Source organism: Carya illinoinensis, chromosome 13 (assembly GCF_018687715.1).
Source record: "Carya illinoinensis cultivar Pawnee chromosome 13, C.illinoinensisPawnee_v1, whole genome shotgun sequence".
Taxonomy (NCBI): domain Eukaryota; kingdom Viridiplantae; phylum Streptophyta; class Magnoliopsida; order Fagales; family Juglandaceae; genus Carya; species Carya illinoinensis.
Genome location: NC_056764.1, coordinates 24783978 through 24804710, shown reverse-complemented (window position 1 = coordinate 24804710; position 20733 = coordinate 24783978). Strand labels below are relative to the sequence as shown.

General features: G+C 38.2%; 1 pseudogene; it reads right to left on the bottom strand.

Annotated features, from left to right (window-relative positions):
- Positions 1-253: 253 nt before the first annotated feature.
- On the bottom strand, positions 254-20239 carry LOC122291066 (annotated as a pseudogene).
- Positions 20240-20733: the final 494 nt, after the last annotated feature.

Below are 20733 nucleotides of genomic sequence, written 5' to 3'. Positions count from 1 at the left end.
ATTTCTTAAAAAAACTACGCCGCACCAATATGAACATCTTCCATAGTTTCTAAAGTTCCCCCATCCAAAAGGTTCATCTTCCCAATATAACTCTAATTGTGCCTTTGATTTATCACTGAATGAAAGAATTTTGCATTTTTATTGCCTTCCATCATCCATTTTTTCTTTGCAATTTGATCCAACTGGTTGGCCTCCATTTTTTTCCCAAAAATCAATCTCCAATTTAGTCACCAAATAATCAGTTTCCACTTCTTCAGAAAATCCCAACTGCAATTGGTTCTCTAAAAATTCCATTCTCTTCAATGGCTTTCAACTTTGTATCTACACGCCCAAAAATGTTCTTGTTCCAACCTCTCAAGGCTAGCTTAGTTCTCTTAAGTCTGAGCACAAGCTTCCAAAGCCCAGTTTTTGCATCTTGCCGATGCCATGCATCCTTAACACAACTCATAAAATTGTCATGAGAGCACTACATATTTTGAAAGCAAAAAGGCACCAGGCCATAATTCAAAAGAGGCTTATCCAAATTAACCACTATAGGACAATGATCCAAAGATTTCCTATTTAGATATGTTGAATGCGCCAACATAAACTGAGAAGAAAATACATTATTCATGACCACTCTATCCAACTTTGCCCAACTTCGAGATACCCCCTCATGACCATTGCACCATGAAATGGAAGGTCTACCATTGTGAAGATCAACCAATCCACAATTATCCAAACAGTCATTGAATTCTGACATAGAAAGCAGTGGTCTAGGCTAACCACCAATTCTTTCCGAGTCCCTACAGATGGCATTAAAATCACCTAATACCATACATGGATACTCATTAGTTTGCCTATTCTCTAACTCACACGATAGATCTCTTTTCGCCGTATACGAACACTTAGCATAAACAAACATAACAAGCACTCTCTTATTCTCTAGAAATAACCAATGGAAAATAGCTTGAGAAGTGGAAAATAAAACCTGAAAACCATTCGGATCCTTCCAAAAAATCAAAGCTTTCCGCTAGCATCTTCATTAGAACTAAAATAATTAAAATTCAGAAAACTTCCAAGTGTTGCCATACAATTTTCTGCAGCAAAAGGTTAAGCAATAGCACATAGATTAATATTCTTCTTAACAAGCAATGATCTCAATCTTTTCTTCAAACTACCCAATCCTCTAACATTCCAATAAAAAATGTTGTCTATCATAAATTCAATTTTTGGGACCGGGTGTGAACCCTTTGAGACTTCCTCACAATTTTACCTATACCATCTTTATCTCTTCTAATATTCGAGCAAGGATCCCTTTTAGAACCTATGCCTTCTCTTTTCCTTTCATACCAATGATCTCACCCTCTTCCTGATTGGACTAGAAACCCCAGAGCTGCCTCGCCTTTATGATTTCCAACCATATTCTCAGGTAGAGAAACTTCTGAATTGGTCAATTTACTAGCTATAATTGGAGAGTTTACTACCTGCATATTTAAAGAATCCAGAACCACCACATTTTCTTCATCACACCAAACTTCCTCACAATCTTCATCCTCACTTTCCTCTTCATTATCAACATCATTTTGTTCATCCGAGATAGGCGATTCGATCGCACTCTCATCAAGCTTTTTATTTTGACCATCTGTGTTCTGTTCAATCAAAATAGATACTCCCACAATATTTCCATCTACCTAACCCTTTTCCGGAACAATTTCTTCAATAATTGGCAAATTTTCCTTTGCCGTGACTTTGAGAATTTCTTCCACTGCCTCCCCTTTTGAGCCCGAAGTCTCCCCCATTGTTTTGATTATTTTTGGTTGCTATATTATTTTATCCTTCAACTTCCCATCTTCCTTCCTCCATTTGCCAACTCTATAAACTACTACTATGTGGCCTTGTCTGAAACACTTCATGCAATAGAAACTCGGTTTCTCATATTTGGCATCTTGCCAAAAACATTTTGTTGGTGAGACAACAATCAGAAATCCTTCAACAGGTTCCATCATCAAGTCCACTTCCCCACAGATTCTTGCACCCATTACCCTTCTTCGGTTCAAAGTCGCATTCTCCGTTCCAACATAAGTCCAAAATGTGTAGCAAAAATTTGCAAGCAGTCTAGTCTATACATATGCATTGGTAAACCAGGTAAATAAATCCATTGAGGAGCTAATGGAGATTCTTTGTGCAAATTGAAATCTTTTGTCCACTGGAACATCTGAAAACCATTCCCTTCCATAGTTCTTCCTTCAAGTGCCCATCCATGCACGAAGTCACGTTCATTTTTCATTTGGATTAATACATGATAATCATCCATAAACTTAATTGTCAGAATCTCTGTCAAACCCCACTTCTTCACCACATTCAATCTAATAATCTCAATGGAGGGCAGAACAAGCATAAACTTCATGACAATAGCAAAATTAAAATCTTCCACCAATTTCACCATCTCAGGTTTTGAAAAAATAAAGCCCAAATCACTATCTATTTCCCATGAAAAAGGCATAGGTATCTCAAAATTTGAATTGTCCACCTGCTTGGAAAACGCTTATGAATACGAAAGAGCCCCAGAAACACCGATTTCGGCATTCCCTGCCAAAGGCAAAGCCATCAGAGGGGCAGAGGGTGCCGTGGAGGCTAACCATAGGAGTTGATTGTGAGTCAAAACACCAAGAATAGTAATTTTGAGAATCATGCAACTACCAAAATAGAAATCACCAAAATCGCCCTCTCAAAAATTAAATATTTGGAAAAACATTTTTTTTTATCTCTTTTCTCCCTTTCTTTCTTTACATTTAGGGAGGGGGTTTTTGAATCCAACACCTCCATTTTGGAGGCTTGGGGGTTATGCCAATCAGGCCATGGGTTATGCCAATCAAGCCATAGGCCTTTGGCAGAAATGTGCTTTTGATCTTATATATTCTATAAATTCTAGTTTACCCATAATTCTCCATTTAGTTATGGCTTCTCGATAATGTGATGCCTCCAACTCCTATGTACAGACAAGCAGAAATCGAAGCGTCGAGATGATGACAACACGGGTCAAACACCCCAATGACAAGTGCTAAGTCTGTGCACATGCAACACGTGTAAGACAAAAAACGCAGTGGATAAGTTAAAGTCAATCAACGAAGTACCAGATTTACTAAATACAAATTCACTTAAATACAGGCATTTCAAAAAGTAATACAGTTGACCAATAAAAACACAATAAAGCCAAAATACAATAACCAAAGGCGAGAAATAAATCTCAATACATGAGAAAGTGATCCTCGATCACTCCTCTGATGGAGCTGCGTCTTCAAACTTTACTTCATCATCTGCATCAAAATCTACGGTATCGCAGGGTGTCAAATACCGTTAGATTGTGAATCTCAATAAGTAATAAACTAAACAATCAAAGAGATGAAAATACATTCATGCAATAACAATTATACATGCATATGATGAAATATGCATCAGACCCAAAAATTATCCTTTCCCAAAAACAGTTATTTCCAACACATGCCAAAATGCTATTTTGGCCCAAAAATCAAGTTCATTAAAAATAACCTCTGCCATTTTCCCATAAAATGGCCCAGTATAAAAATTCATCAATTTTCCATAAAATTGTTCACATAAATCCATTTATCAAAACCAAATATCTAACTTTAAACCATATGCACCATGATCTCCCCTAGGGATCAACCGCACACCTTGGCTCCCTTCATCACACCAAAGGTAATGATCGTGCATGTGACTTCGTAACGAATGATGCCCCATTCAGTGACCAGCGTAGTTATGGCCAAGCATCCTCTAGCCCCCGCCAGCAGAGGGGTCACAGATTCGACACGAGAGCGTTACCATCCCGTCCAATCCCATTGTCGCCCAACGACAACCCAGGAGATGCCAATCGGTATATTATGCTCCTAAGTGACTAGAGGATCTCCACCGAGATAATGTTCCATCTCGGCTTGGGCTCGTGATGTGTGCACACCCAAAAATCATCTTACACATGAAACCTAGTTTTCATTTATGCACATGAACTTGCATGCCATAATGCAATGAATAACATGACACAGTGTTCACAAACCACAACCCAACACAATCCAGATTTACAACAACTCCATCTTCCAGTGCAATCGACCCTGAAACTCCTCGGACTCAACGTCTAGCACAACCAACTAGATTACAAAATATTGCTAATGTAAAATATATTTAAATCTAATAAAAGTCTTCAGAAAATTATTTAAATTGTTGAAAGGCAAAATATGGAAGATCATGGCTAGAAAATGAAGCCACGGATTTAGACAAAAAAATAGGGGCACTGTAAGAACAAAATCAATAAGAAACACTAAATGCAACCTACGGTTTGGGATGAAATCAAGGACACAATTGGAGGCCAGAACACCCAAGAATTTCAAGGATTTAACCACAAGCTAGAACACTAAAATACTAAAGTAAAAAGAGAGGAAAAACTTAGATTCAAGGCTCAACTATGGAACAAAAATAGAGCATCAATTTTGGGTCCAAAACAAGGCACGATTTGTGGGGAAAATCAAAGGGAAAAGCAAGGGTTTTTACACCACATTAACAAGGAATACATAAGAAAAGAAGAAAAGGAAGGAGGCGCACATAGAGCTTTGGCTAGACCTACAAAAATGGTGAGGATCACATGAAATAAAATGTAAAGAAAAGAAGAGAGAGGGCTTGGTTTGCAGCAAAAAAAAAAAAAGAAGAAAAAAATCAAAGAGATTAAAATGTAAACTAACCAAATGAAGATGGTGGAAGAGAACGCAGCACAAAGGAGGAAGAAGAAGACAGTTGCAGTAAGGAAATTTCCAAACGAAGATCAAGGCAAACGGCGTAGCAGCAGGGGAAAAGAAAAAAGAGATGAAGCCCTAAGGGCTCCTAGTCCAAAATGACGTCGTATTAGGGGGAATAAGGGGCTAGGCCTGAAATTTGAAGGAATTTGGCCCAAAACAAGGGAAAATCTCACTAAAACAAAAGCCCAATCCGAAAATAAGGATCTAAGAAATAAAAAAGGCACAATTAAAAGAAATAAAAGCGAAGTAAAAATACTACAACTAAACGTTAATAAAATAAAATAATTAAACCCCAACAATAAGATAATTTGGACTAGAGAGTAAGTTTTAAATGCAAAACAAAATTGATATCAAGAAAGCACATAAAGATAAATTGCACAACTTATAAATTATAAAATAATCCAACGAGAAACACATTTTATTTAAAACAAGACAACCACTATTTACAATAATTTAAATTATCATTCAATAAAAATACACGTAAATATGGGGTATCACATCCTCCCCCTTAAAATACTCGAAATTTGTCAAGGTCAAATATTAACGCTAAAGCAAGTCTTAAGATTCGACTGAGAGCAGGTTTAGGAAACCTATCGCCAGTAACGCAAACAAATACGGATATTGTCCTCTCATGTCCACTTCTCCCAAGAGAAATCTTGAGCTAACAAATCTCCTCATGCCACTTTCACCAAAGGTATCAACTTCAACCTTAGCTCTTTCCAATCCACAATCTGCATCAGGGCAACTTCATAAGTAAGATCTAGCTGTAGCTGATTGCGCTCTAGGTCGACAAAACGTGGCTCTTGTTATCCAAAACTCTTGTTCAGCGATGATACATGGAAAACATCATGAACTTCTCCAAAATAATCCAGCAATGTAAATCTATAAGCAACAGGCCCAATCTTCTCCAAAATCCAAAAAGGGCCAACATACCTCAGACTAAGTTTTCCTTTCTTACCAAAACGCTTAACACCTTTCATGGGAGAGACTTTGAGATAAATCCAATCAACTTCCTCAAAAGATAAGTCTCTTCTCCTCATATCTACAAAGCTTTCCTAACGTTTTTGCGCTGCCGCCATTTTATCCCTTATAACCCGAACCTGATCTTTCATTTCTTAGATTATCTCAGGCCCAATTAACTTACTCTCTCAAATTTCATCCCAACACAACGGTGATCTGCACTTCCTCCCATAAATAGCTTTATACGGCACCATCTGAATGGATGTATGAAAATTGTTGTTATAAGCAAATTCTATAAGTGGCAAATGATTTTCCCAATTTCCCTGGAATTTCATAACACAAGCCTATAACATGTCCTCAAGAGTCTTAATAGTGCGCTCCGATTGACCATCGATTTGAGGATGATACGCGTACTAAACTTCAATTTAGTGCCTAAAGCTGCTAGCAAACTCTTCCAAAAGTTTTTAGTTATGATGAGATGAAATAGTTTGTTAAAAAAAATTTTGTTTGGATAGTGAGATGAGATGAAATAGTTTTTAATTTTTAGAATTTAAAAAAGGTGTGGGTCCCACTATTTAAATTTTCAGACGAATTGTGTATTGTTTAAGCACTATTCACATATTGTTCATTATCAGCTTTTACTGTTTATGCACTGTTTACATACTGTTCATTGTTTATTACTGTTTATTTAAGTGAATGTTTTCAAAATTTAAAAATGAAATATAATATATATGAATAGGAAAAACTAGTGTACAATATAGACGAGATGAAAATATTTCATCATCGATATGGTGTATCCAAACTGGTCCTAAGTTTGAATTTTTTTATTTTTATTTTTTATTTTTGAAGGCTAAGTTTGAGTTATGAGTGAGAAAATAATTTCTTTTATATTTTTTATAAATTTATAATGTTTTTCTTTCGCTGTGCTGTAATTTAAATGACTTGTTTATAAAATTTTGAAAAACTCTACTTTCAGTCGTCAAATGTAAGCGCCATGTAACGCGGGCTAACATGGCAAAAAAATACCCAAACGCACCGTTTTGTCCCCAGTTTTCATCCTCCCCAACCTTGAAGCCGAAGACGACTGGATGCAGCGTCTCCCTCCCTCGAAGCCTCCCTCCCCCACTTTGCATTTCTTCTTTCCTTTCCTTCCCAACCTTGAAGCCGAAGACGACTAGAAGCAGCGTCTCCCCTCCCTCGAAGCCTCCATCCCTTCATCAGCCTCCCTTGGTCTTCCCCATGAAATCGACGACCCGTACAGCTCTACCTCCCCCTCTTCTTCCCCACACGACAACCCGTACGTCTCACCTCCCTCACCCAGAGGAAGAACAAATTCCACATCCAACCGAGAAACTCAAAATAGATGCTCTATTCCGACAAACAAAATTGAATAAACATATGAAAAAAAAAAAAAAATTCCCCCCACACAACCATTGTCTTCCTTTCATGAGAGAAAAAACCCAAAACAGAGGACTAAAGATATTACAATCTTCTTCAACTTATATCTACATTAATAGCTCTAACAACAGAAATTTCACATCCAACCGAGAAATCCAACAATAAAAAATTGATTCCGATGAACACAAATAGAGAAAGAGATCTAAATCCAGGAAAAAAAAAAAAAAAACTAGCTTTGCAAACATCTTCAATGGAACAACAATAAAGATTGAACACCCAGATCTACATCCAGGAAATAAGAAATAAAAAGAAATAAATAAATAAAATATTTCCACATAGCCGTCATCTTCGTTTACCTTTGTTGTTGTTGTTAGTGTTTGTCACGCAGAGAAGAGGGGCACGGTGAGGGTATCAGGCTGGGAAAAAAAAATAGAGAGAAAGAGAAATAGATAGAGGAGACGGAGAAATTTGGGCGGGGAGAGAAAGAGATCAAAGAAAGAGAAAAAGAAAATGAGAAATGGGGAGAGAGAAGGACGACATAGTGGAGAAGAGAGGAAACGGGAAGACGAAGGAGATGATGTAATTGAGCTGACGTGGCATAATATATTAAAAGACTTCCTCGCAGTTGCATCTCTCGACTGTGTCTAGCAGAATTGTAAAATTTTATATTAATTCATGATTCGGTCGGCCGGCTGTCACATCTCAGACTGCTGGGATATTGCTGTTAACTGATCTCATCTTTTGAAAAAAAAAAAGACATTAAGGCTGGCTTACAAAATTTGATGCCCTGCTCACAACCACTGTACCCTCCTTTGGTACATGTAAAAAGTGAGCTTATTTACTATCGATCATGAGTCGGCATGATCGTACTCGACCGGGGTTTAACAAGAAACGGATGCACTCACTCCAACATGGGAAATTCCACTATCTATGAAGCAAATTATACGTCGTTGCTAGGTGAAACTCCGTCCATCCTCTCGAATCGAGCGTGAGAGGCTAATTCCTGAAAAGCCTCCACGATTTTCTCAGTGCATCGCACAATGTCAATTAGAACTAATCCGACTGCAGCAGTTGGTATAATCTCTCGGAGATTGGCATTTTCCCAAAGGGAAGTGTTGAGCATGGACTTGAGATTCTCGGCTGCAATTTTTGAGTTTGCAATATGGAAATTAACTGTTGTTGACCGTCTCATTTTTTTGATCGCTGATGCTAATTCTTTCAGTGCTTTCCCAGATTCTGACAAATCCGTATGCATGGCTCTTGAATTTCTCTTCGGAACTCGGTGGGTGTCTGTTAGGATGGCAAAACATAGGTCAGTGAAGAAATTCAGACTCGGAATAGAAGAGGAAAAAAGGTCTGATATAAATGCAAGATCGAGTCTCGGTCATTCGTAGAAAACTCTTATTTACGTAATAACTTTGGCTGTCAAAGAGGGAACTATCTGCTTAGGAAATGGGTATTTCTGACTTACTTGGATCTCAAAGTACTTGAGGTAGCCGTTGAGGTCTTCAAGTTTGTAGGCACCCTGCCGAGTCGAGGTTCCAACTTTAAGGTAACGATTCCAAGGATGACGGAACCCTAAACGATAGTGCCAAAGTTTCCATCTCGCTAAATTGGCCTGAAAATCCAAAAATTACAATGATACAAACTCGGAAAGATTGAATCAATTGGCCGTGGAAATTAATTCAAGTAAGACCGTTTGTTTTTCTTTGCTGGAGACAAATTTAAGAACTTGAGGTTGACAAGTTATACCCGCACGTACCATAGTTTCTTCCTTGTCTTTAGAAGTCAGAACGCTTTTATACCCGTGAAGAAATGATTTTTCATCCGTGGAATGCCCTTCCTCTGACAATCTGAAGTATTCCCTACCAAATCCTGTAACTTTGAATAGGTCAAGAATTGATGCTAACAATAAAACAAGGCATAAGGCATATTCATAACACGAAGAAAACAAAAAATTAGAAGTATGATATATATGACAGGCTTGTAAAGTTTGTTTGGTTGTGGTTTGGAAGAATACCTTCTAAGAAATTCCCAAGCTTTTCCAGATTGTTAGCTATTTTGTTCTGCAGAGTCTCTCCAATCCAAACAGGCCATAGACAGATGCATACAATGATAGCAATAAAGCTACCAATGATGATTGTGTATAGCCTCTCGTAGGCCATCTCTAGAACCTCATCATCTTGGTAACTCGATACAGATACCAAGCAGAAAGTCAATATGAATATCATCAGTCCATAGTCGTATCTTGCCTTCAGTGCAGGAAAGAATCGCATAAATGTTACCGTTGCAACTGCATGCACATCACATGTCTCAACCATGAAATTAACCAGTTTGGATGATTGTGAAGGAAATATTAATAATAATTTTAACACGACGATGGACTATGTATTTACCTATTATAAAGACTAAGATTCCAAGTACTATGGGTTGTCCCATCCCATCGAAGAGAGTTGCCACCTGATCAACTCCGAGAGCTAGTGCACTAGCGGACAACGTTGCTAGCATCCTGTTTAGGCCTTTCCCCAATGTTGCTCCTATAAATGATGGCAAAGAAGAGTTCAGCATCAGAATTTCAAGCTTCCAATTCAGAATTTTTTGAGCAGTAATTAGTTTCTCTTTAGTTTTTAAATTCATATAAATGCGACAAGAATTTTGGTAGATATATAACTCTCACGCTTACCAACTGAAAACTCGAAGACTAGAACGACGGTTAAAACCGCCCATATTCCATTCTCACCAAAACGGTCGAAGAGCGGTCGGACATAATAGAACAAGGAAACCAACGTGATGGCCACTCCTACTCTGAGTGAATGGACTATTCTTCGGGGATCATCTTGTCCAAGTTTCTTCATGTTATTTGCAACCTCGACTGCCATAGCCCATAACTTTACAGGCAAGGCCTTGAGACATTCCCATGCAGGAGTGAAATGTGTTGAGAGCTGTTCTGATACAGAGATGATTATAAATAAAGGAGAGACCAAATTTAACGTGGTTCGGCAATTGCCTACGTCCACAGCTGCTATAATTTTACTATGAAATAATTTTTACAAAAAACTCTCTCTACTCACCCACTCTCTTTCTCTCTTCTTTCTCTCCCACACTCTGTCTGCACACACGCAGCACACACTCTCTGTTTTCTCTCTACACTTCTCTGCTGCACACACCCACAATTGAGCTTCTCTCCTATTTATAGGAGAGAGCAGCCTACAATATTTTTCGGTGCAGCCTACAATATTTTTCGGTGTAGTGTTTTACGGAAGAGTCTGAGGCGTCACTTGCTGTAGACATTGTGCATGTCTGCAAGTGACGCCTAATATGCCAAAGAGAGAAATGGTGGACGACTCACCTGTTTTCTCTTTTTATTTTCTTTTTGTCTCCATCCGCAACAATCTCCCACTCGGAGACAAATGAGTCTACATATCTTCATAGCAATCATCACAGCAACTTCAAGTCATGCCTTTAAGTACGAAGTCCAACTGAAGCTATACACAGCTTCAGTTTGTCAGCAGTAACTACTTTTGTGAACATGTCTGCTGGGTTTTCTGTTCCTCGAATCTTCTCAAGTATCAGCTGTCCACTATCGAGAAGAGATCGGATAAAATGGTATCGCAACTGTATGTGTTTTGTTCTGGAATGAAAGGCTGGATTCTTTGCAAGAAAAATAACACTCTGACTATCACTGTGCAAAATACATTTTTCATTATTCTTTCCCAATTCCTCCAAGAATGACTGCAACCAAACCATTTCCTTCCCTGCTTCAGTTATAGCAACGTATTCTGCTTCTGTAGTTGAGAGAGCAACAATCTTCTGTAACTTAGAAGCCCACGATACAGCTATACCACCCAGCGTATACACAAATCCAGTAGTACTTTTTCTGCTGTCAACATCACCTGCTAAATCAGCATCTACATATCCCTGTAGTTGCTTTTGTAAAGCATAATGACGTATCTGAAGAGCCTTGTAGATATCTTAAAATCCACTTGACTGCTTCCCAATGCTGCTTTCCTGGATTACTCATGTACCTGCTTACAGCTCCCACTGCTTGTGCAATATCTGGCCTTGTACAGACCATGGCGTACATAAGACTACCAATAGCAGATGCATAGGGTATTCTGTTCATGCATTCTTGCTCTTCCTCCGTCTTTGGCGACTGATCCTTAGTTAGTCGAAAGTGACTAGCTAAGGGTGTGCTCACTGGTTTCGCCTTGTCCATGTTAAACCTTCTGAGCACCTTCTTTACATACTCCTCCTGCGAGAGCTTAAGAGAATCATTAGTCCTGTCTCTAATAATTCTCATACCAAGGATTTGTTTTGCAGCACCCAAATCCTTCATCTCAAACCGCTTTGACAACTGCTTCTTCAGTTTATTGATCTCCTCGATGCTTAACCCTGCAATGAGCATATCATCCATATACAACAGTAGGATAATATAAGAGTTGTCAAAGTTCTTCATATAGCAACAATGGTCAGCCTGTAGTCTTGTAAATCCATTACTGCACATGAAGTTGTCAAACTTCCGGTACCATTGCCGTGAAGCTTGTTTTAGGCCATACAAGCTCTTATTCAGTTTGCAAACTAGATTCTCTTTTCCCTTCACTGAGAATCGTTGTGGCTGGTGCATATAGATGTCTTCCTCCAAATCACCATGAAGGAATGCAGTCTTCACATTTAACTGCTCAAGATGTAGATTCTCTACAGCCACAATTGCCAACACTAGCCTGATCGTGGTTAATTTTACAACTGGAGAGAAAATATCTATGTAGTCGACACCTTCCTTTTGTTGAAACCCCTTCACGACCATTCTGGCTTTGTAGCGCTTGCTACCATTGTGTTCTTCCTTAATTCTGTACACTCATTTATTGTGCAGAGCCTTCTTGCCTTTTGGAAGCTTAGTTAGCTCCCATGTCTGATTTGACATCAGTGACTCCATCTCATCTTGCATGCCTTTCTCCCATTTGATCGAATCTTCAATTTGTAGAGCTTCATCATAACTTTCCAGTTCACCACTATCTGTTAGCAAGATGTAGTGTAGAGATGGTGAGAACCGCTGTGGTGGCCTGATTGTCCTTGAAGATCTTTGAATAACAGTGAGTGGTGTACGTTGTTCGATCTGTGTATCATTATTTTCTTGATCCTCGTTCTGATCAGTGTTGGCTCGAGTAACATCAAAATCAACAACCTCAGGTTTCTTTGGCTGTTCCTCAGGTTCAGCTTGTGACTTAGCTTTGTACAGAATCTACTCATTAAATATCACATTTCTACTTCTGATGATTTTGCGATTTTTATCATCCCAAAATCGATAGCCAAATTCTTCATCACCATAACCGATGAAAAAACATTTTCTAGATTTGGCTTCTAACTTGTTACGATCAGTAGAATCTATGTGAACATATGATAAACAGCCAAAAACTTTCAAATGGGAAAGATTTACCTTCTTTCCGCTCCAGACTTCCTCTGGTAGATCAAACTTTAAGAGAACTGAAGGTCCCCAATTAATCAAATAGGCTGCAGTGTTAACTGCATCAGCCCAAAAACATTCAGGCAATCTTGAATTCAGCCTCATGCTTCTAGCACATTCGTTGAGAGTTCTGTTCATGCATTCAGCTACGCCATTGTGCTGCGGTGTCTCGGGAATAGTCTTCTGAAATCTAATCCCATTTGCAGCATAGAATTCTTTGAACCCTCCGTCGATGTACTCTCCTCCATTGTCTGACCTCAGACATTTTAACTTCAAGCCTGTTTCATTTTCAACTATGGCTCTCCACTTCTTGAAAGTATCAAATGTGTCAGATTTATTTTTCAAAAAATAAACCCATACTTTCCTACTTGAGTCATCAATAAAGGAAACATAGTACCATGATCCTCCAAGAGAAGCGACTGAGGATGGCCCCCACAAATCTGTGTGCACCAACTCCAACTTTGTAGATTTTGGAATTCTACCATTTTTCAGGAAACTAACTTTTTTCTGTTTCCCAAAAATGCAACCTTCACACATGTTGAAATCAGTTGATTCCAACTTTGGTAATTTTCCCTTGGATAATAGTACTTTCATTCCTTTCTCACTCATGTGACCAAACCTTTGATGCCATAGGTTGGCATTTGCATCAACAATTGCAACAGTATCTCTAATACTTGAAGTCATGTATAGAGTACCTGTTTTTGTGCCTCGAGCTACTACCATAGCTCCTTTTGTTATCTTCCACGTGCCACCGGTAAATAGTACCGAATGCCCATCAGCATCAAGTTGTCTTATAGAAATCAGATTCCTCATGAGCTTGGGAACATGTCGCACCTTCTGTAGCAACCATGCACTTCCATTGGGCAGATTGATTGGTACATCTCCCATGCATTCGATTTCCAACGCTTCACCATCTGCTAAGTATACCTTCCCGAAATCACCAGTGACATAATTCTGCATGATTTCTCGGTGTGCCGTAGTGTGGAATGAGTCTCTTGAATCTAACACCCAAGATTCAATTTGGTTGTCGACTGAAAGGAGTAAGGCATCTCGGAGATCCTTTGTTGTGGCATTAGCAGAATCATGCTCATTCTTATTCTTTGCTTCCTTGCAATTATTTTTGAAGTGGCCAATCTTGCCACAATTCCAGCACTGTACTTGTTTTCCAGACCTAGATTTACTTCTGCCTCTTCGGGACTTTGACCTGCCCCGATTTGAACTTCCACTAGTTCCTCTACCTCTCGTCTCGAGGTTTAAGGCAGAACTGGAAGTTGATGCTTCTCCTGTATCTCTTCTGCGAACTTTCTCGCTAAGAATATGGTCCCGAATATCTTGATACTTCATCTTTGTTTTGCCATAAGAATTGCTAACAGCTGTTCTCATGGCCTCCCAGCTTTTTGGCAATTGAGCTAGAGCAATCAGTGCACGTACTTTATCATCAAATTCAATCCCCACTGAAGCTAATTGATTGATGATGGTGTTGAACTCATTCAGATGCTGAATAACTAGAGTTCGTTCTGCCATTCTCAAGTAGAATAGCTTGTACATCAAATGCACTTTGTTATTGGCTGATGGCTGCTTGTACATGTCTAATTGAGCTTTCATCAAATCTGCCGTGGTTTTTTCCTTTCCCACATTGTGTGCAACTGATCTTGACAGTGTTAGTCGAATGACTCCCAACACTTGTCTATCAAGGAAATTCCAATCTTCATTGCTAATGTCATCTGGCTTTCTTCCTAGGAATGGAAGATGTAGTTTCTTCCCATAGAGATAATCCTCTATCTGCATTCTCCAGTAGGCAAAGTCTGTACTGTTAAATTTCTCGATACCAACACCTTTAGCTTCTTCTGCAGCCATAACTTTACAAATGAGTTCAAATTCAAACAAACAAAGATCACCGTTGCGTCCGAAACACTCAAATTAGCTGGAAACGAGTCCGGAATGATCCAAATAGTTTGTCAGCACTATTTGATCGTCGCGATGGAACTCCAATTGGCGTGATCTAGCCCAAAATGATCTGCAACACGTGGATGGTTCAGATCTAATGTACTGATGTCGAATCTCAAAATTTCGACCTTACGGATGAGTCTGGAATGATCCAAATAGTTGGAAAGCACTATTTGATCGTTGAAATCGGACTCTGAATGGCTTAGATCTAGCCGAAAACAGATCTGAACAACAGACGGTTCTGATCTGTCTGGCACGTGGGATACACGCGCTGCACAGAGTGTGGGCGGCGCGTGGGCGCGTGTATTACACGCGCTACAGCACTGTGTGCGCATGGGAGAGAGTGAGGCGCATGTGACACAAGCGCCGAACCTCTGTAGGGCGCGTAGGGGAGCGTGGAGGCGTGTCCTTCACGCATCTTCAACCTCTGGAGCATGTGAGGGCACGTGGGCATGTGTGGAGCACGCGTCTTCAACCTCCGGAGCACGTGGGGGCACGTGGGTTGCAGCAGATGCACGCTCCGATCTTCTAGGGGCGCGTGTAGGCTCGTCCGACCTCCATTTTTTATTCCGTTTGTAGCAACGGATTCGTCTCGATGCGAGGAACACCGTGGAGTTGTCAAAAATTTATTTTGAACAACTTGAATTTTCAGACAGCTCGAACCAGTGCTCTGATACCAGTTGTTAAGAGCTGTTCTGACACAGAGATGATTATAAATAAATGAGAGACGAAATTTAACATGGTTCGGTAATTTCCTACGTCCACAGCTGTTATAATTTCACTATGAAATAATTTTTACAAAAAACTCTCTCTGCTCACCCACTCTCTTTCTCTCTTCTTTCTCTCCCACACTCTGTCTGCACACATGCAACACACACTCTCTGTTTTCTCTCTACACTTCTCTGCTGCAGACACCCACAATTGAGCTCTCTCCTATTTATAGGAGAGAGCAGCCTACAATATTTTTCGGTGCAACCTACAATATTTTTTGGTGCAGTGTTTTACGGAAGAGTCTGAGGCGTCACTTGCTGCAGACACTGTGCATGTCTGCAAGTGACGCCTAATATGCCAAAGAGAGAAACGGTGGATGACTCACCTGTTTTCTCTTTTTATTTTCTTTTTGTCTCCATCTGCAACAAAATGTCCAACATTTTCAAAATTTATAGAAGCAATATCCATTGCTCTGGGTTGAAACGAAAGATTACAGAAGTGGAGAGATAATATAATACAAGAAGATCCCTACAAGAGTAACAAAAGCTATATATCTGATGCGTGGCGAGAGTGTTTTATTGAAAGCCAAACCAGAACTCTCTAATATATATGTAGAACCCTTGTTCAGAAAAATACTGCATATGACAATTTTTATGAACTGTCTAAGTGATTGAACGAGAGAGAGAGATAGAGACAGAGAGAGATAGAGGGGTTGGGAGGTGAACCTTGAGCTGGCAGGTGGTTCTGACTGTGATTGGAGAGGGAGGGACTTCTCCAATTTATAAGTGAGAAACACTGTTTGTGACTATACAACATGTCACAAATTTCATGTACATGACAGCCCGAAAAAAAAGAGGGTGGAGATCATGAATCAGTTGGCTGTTGATTCTGACTGAGTATAAGGAGGGGACTACTTGGGCCCACTGACATACCAACTTTTATTTTCTTTGGATTTCCAAATGTGAAGGTTATTTGTGTGTTCCAGGAATATGCTATCAAATCCAAATAAGTGAACTCAGTTTTTAAGAAACCGTAAGGCTTGGTTTGGATACTAAATCCTCTAATTTAATCTTATCTCATTTTAATATTTAAATATTACAAATATATATATTTTTTAATTTCAAATATTTAACTTTTTCATCTAATGATTACAAGTTTTCTAAATTTCTAAACAAAAAATAAAAAATCAACTTTTCCAAATTCTAAAAGAAAATTTATATTAAAAATTATATTCTAATAATATTTTAATTTTATAATATTTTTCTTCAATTATTTCTCTCTCCTTTCTCAAAATCTAAAATATATTAACTTAAACATTTCACTATTATTTATAAATCATCTTATCCCATCTCACAATACAAGCAAGCCTTCAAGTCTTTCCAAACCTTATCAGCTGGTATATTTGTGAGAGACGACAATTGGTTTATAAAGGTCAGACGTTTAAATAGTGTTTGGGTGTGAAACCCTGCAATAAAAACATACAGCCAATCCATGACCTCCATGCATGCATGCAACGCAGCCTAGTCCACAGCGTTCCTTTAAAAAAAGGGTTGATTAAATCCGACGCTAGGGTTTTGATCATGAAATGGACACAAAACTTTACTGTATATATCAGACTTAGGAAAAAAAAAAAAAAAAGACAAGAAAGAAGTTCTTGTTTCTCTTTAAGTTTAGTTGAAACATCTATCCAATGTAAAACCTTCCAAATAATTCTCAGACTTGGAGATCATTACAGCATGCCATTAGAATTATTGATCCCAATAGTCTGTCACATCTGTCTCGTCACTACAAGAAATCGGGGATATTCCGGCGATTTAATAATCGCTGCAAAATATTTCGTTGGCAAAAGTATGTTTTACCGGCGAGTTAAAAATCCCCGCGAAATTCATGATCTAATAATACCATTTACTAGTCGGGGCTTATAATAACTATTGCAACGATTATAAAATCGCTGCTATATTACAATATACTTTTCCCATCGCCTAAACTACGTCACTTTACCTCTATCTTTGGGCGCGAAGTATTATTTTTCATCCTCGTCCCGCGTCCCCCCCCTGCAACCACCAAAACCCACCCCCCGATTCCCTACGGCCTGCTCCTTCGTTCTCCACAGCCGAGTAAAACATACTGTCCTTCTCCAAAAGACCACTGACGCCATATGCTTACCTATTTCAGCCGAAGGAAATCTCCAGCAATTTAGCCACACCACCCCCACGCCATTTTCTTCCCACGGAGGTTGAACCAGAGTCCATACGGCTGAAAGCTTCAGGTTCCATTCTTCGTCTCTCTCTGTCTCTCTCTCTCTCTCTCTCTCTCTCTCACACACACACACTATCTCTCTCTCTCTCACTCGTGAAAACCCTCTGATTTTGTAATCCTAGGGCATTCAGTTGTTTCCCCTTCTCTATCTCCACCGAAGATTGAATGGGAAAGTTGGTGCTGCAGGGCTTGTGAAGTGCTTGGAGTTCTGAGTTTCCGACCACTGGTAAGCACCTTCTCCTTCCCTGCTTCTCACCACACACCCACGTTCACTTCAAGTTATAATTTTTGGAGAAGGATCCTTTTCGTTCGGTATTAGACAACTGATTTTTTGCTTCCTAATTGAACTATAGTTTTAAAATTTGGACTTGGATGTAAAATGGTTAGCTCTATATTCCATTCTGAAACCCCCAATTGCAGTTCAATAATGATGCAAATGGTAGCCGACCTGCCAAGATAGATATAACTGGCTTTAGTGATTTTAAATTAAATGCTGCTGGGCTGTTCTCTGGTATTTAGTTTATCTGATTTTTTAATCGCTATGGAAAATTAAAAATTGAACTGTTTCTTAGTTTTTGGCCTATGCAGCGAGTTGCTTAGGGTTTTTATTTGAAATCTGTGCTTCTCCAATTTCTGTATATAAGAGTCCCTGACATTTCTGAGTTCTCATCTGTTCCTTTGTATGGTTTATACTTTATTTGTTGCATGGATGATTTGTGTTTTATTGGTTTGTTTCTGTTAAAGTACCCTGTGGGGCTGGTTTGATGTTGGTGGTTTGTGGTGATCATTTTCCCTAGCCTTCAGACAGTTTTTAATTTGTATTGTGTTAAGTATTCTTTTTTTCACTTAAATAGGTATGTGATTTTAATTTTGACAAGTATAAAAGAGATAGTATAAGAGAACTCCTCTACATGATTTCTGATGGGACTATTCCATACAAATCAGGGTTATCTCTTCCCTCAACAGTTTAAACTTTTGGGCGAGTTATCTTTTAAGGGATATCAACATTTGTAATGTTTTTCTTTAGTTCTGTTTCTGCTTTAGATTGTACTTAGGTTTATTCTCTTGTATACTACCCGTGTACTTGGGCTATGCCTATTTACTATGAATAAAATCCATAATATCTATCAAAAAACATAAATAACCTATGTGTTAGTTAGCTGGGAAATGTAACCCTTGTACGTGGGTCCCAAGTATATAGTGGTTCGGATGCCTAGTGTTTTTGACGGCTGTTACGTGGAAGGAATCTAGTGGCTTTTGTCTCTATATATGTTAGCGACAATGGGACAATACCAGCCCATGATGACAGTCTTTTCAACTCGTCCATGATCATTTGGGTCAAGAACCAAAATTCTGTCTATTAAATCATATCTAAATTGAATACATATCGATCCAAATATATATATATATATATTAATTCATGAACCAAATATTTGTTTTTCATGATTACTACTAATTTGGATGATCTCCTTATCATTTAGAGATTTATTTGGTCAATTTTTCATTAATGTACATGTGTATCACACAAGTAGTACTCATGTGACGTTATATGCAATATTCTATACAGGTGAAAATATAACCTATTCAATAGTGACTATTTCATGCATTTCGATTATTTAAATATCATATATATACACTATATATGTTGCAAGATAATCCCCAATATTATCTATATATCATGAATCTCAAAAGCGAATTTAAGATAATTGAGGGAAAAAACACACAATAATTAACTCGAAACGATATGGATGTAATGCGGGGGAAATATTGAATTATGAGTTTTTGATACAAAGAAAGGAGAGGGCTATGTACTAAAACTCATGTAAGAGGGCTATGCCTATTTACTATGAATAAAATCCATAATATCTATCAAAAAACATAAAAAACCTATGTGTTAGTTAGCTGGAAAATGTTCAACAGAGTTTTTTCCAGCTAGACATTTTTGGATGCCATATGAGTTTTGGAAAACGGATGACAAATTACCCTTTTGATTGCTCTATATTCATGATCACTAATATGATGTAGAAGAGTCTTTGAATCATTTATAAGAACTTAGATCAGCAAAAGAGTACTCACTTTTGCATCATGCATTTAGAAGCCACAGTTTAGTTTTTTTCAAATAGGCGAATATGGCATAGCATTTTTTGTGTTTTTTTGTTAAGAGTAGGTTACACATTTATTACTTGCAGATATCGCTTGCTTTAAGTACTCTATCAAGCGTTTGTAATACTGTAAATAGTTACAGTATCCACATTTCACGAGTTTTGAGTAAAAAACTACCGGGCTAAAGTAAATCTCTTTGCTAAATTTTAGTGCACATGTATTAAAATATGTATTAAATAAAGTATTAAAAATGATTAATTTTTATTCTCTTATATACTTATTATAAACTAAAGTAAAAGTGCAAAACTGACAACTCCATTTTTGGATCAAGATGTATGGGGGTTCTTCCTTTAACTTGTTTAATTGAACATGCATATGATTGTTAAATCTATTCTTCCCAAACATTTTATACCCACACCAAAAGAATAGATCATACATCAAAGCTATTTAAATTGACCAACTTTATGAATAAGTTTAGAGAAAAAAGATGTGATGCATATCGCTAACATCAATTCACCTGTAATAAAGGAACTTCCTCGATTGGCAGTTCCGCTCCAAGGTCTCCACGAGCAACCATTGCCTGCAAACTAGTCAAGAAAACTAGTTCTGTTGCCATAGGAAGGATGATATGTCTTTGAAGGTCACAAAAAGATTCTTTCAGATCCTTAATATGTTTCCTCTTATCAAAAAAAAAAAAAAAAAAGATTTGTCCAAAAGATTGCTAATTTACAAACAGTGAGTACAAGCATGTTATTTTTATGGTTTCCTTTTTTTTTTTCTTCTGGGGGGGCGGGTGTGGTGACCATAAATTCTGTCCTGATTTCTTTTGTACTTATATAATCATCTGTTTTTAATTCTTTGAGAATATTAAGCAGGCAATGAACTTAATGTAAAACTTCCCACAGCAGTTTTTAGTGAGATTAGGGATCACCTGTCATAACACTTCTTAACTTTTAACAACTGCGAAACACCTGCAGTATAATATGTTTTACTACTAATCTTGTTTTAATAATTGGTTGCTTAGGCCCTGTCTCTTTCTTGGAAATAATTGTGTGTTTCAATTTGCATTTGGTTTGAATTTGTAGCAGATTGCCATTGTGCAGCAATAGC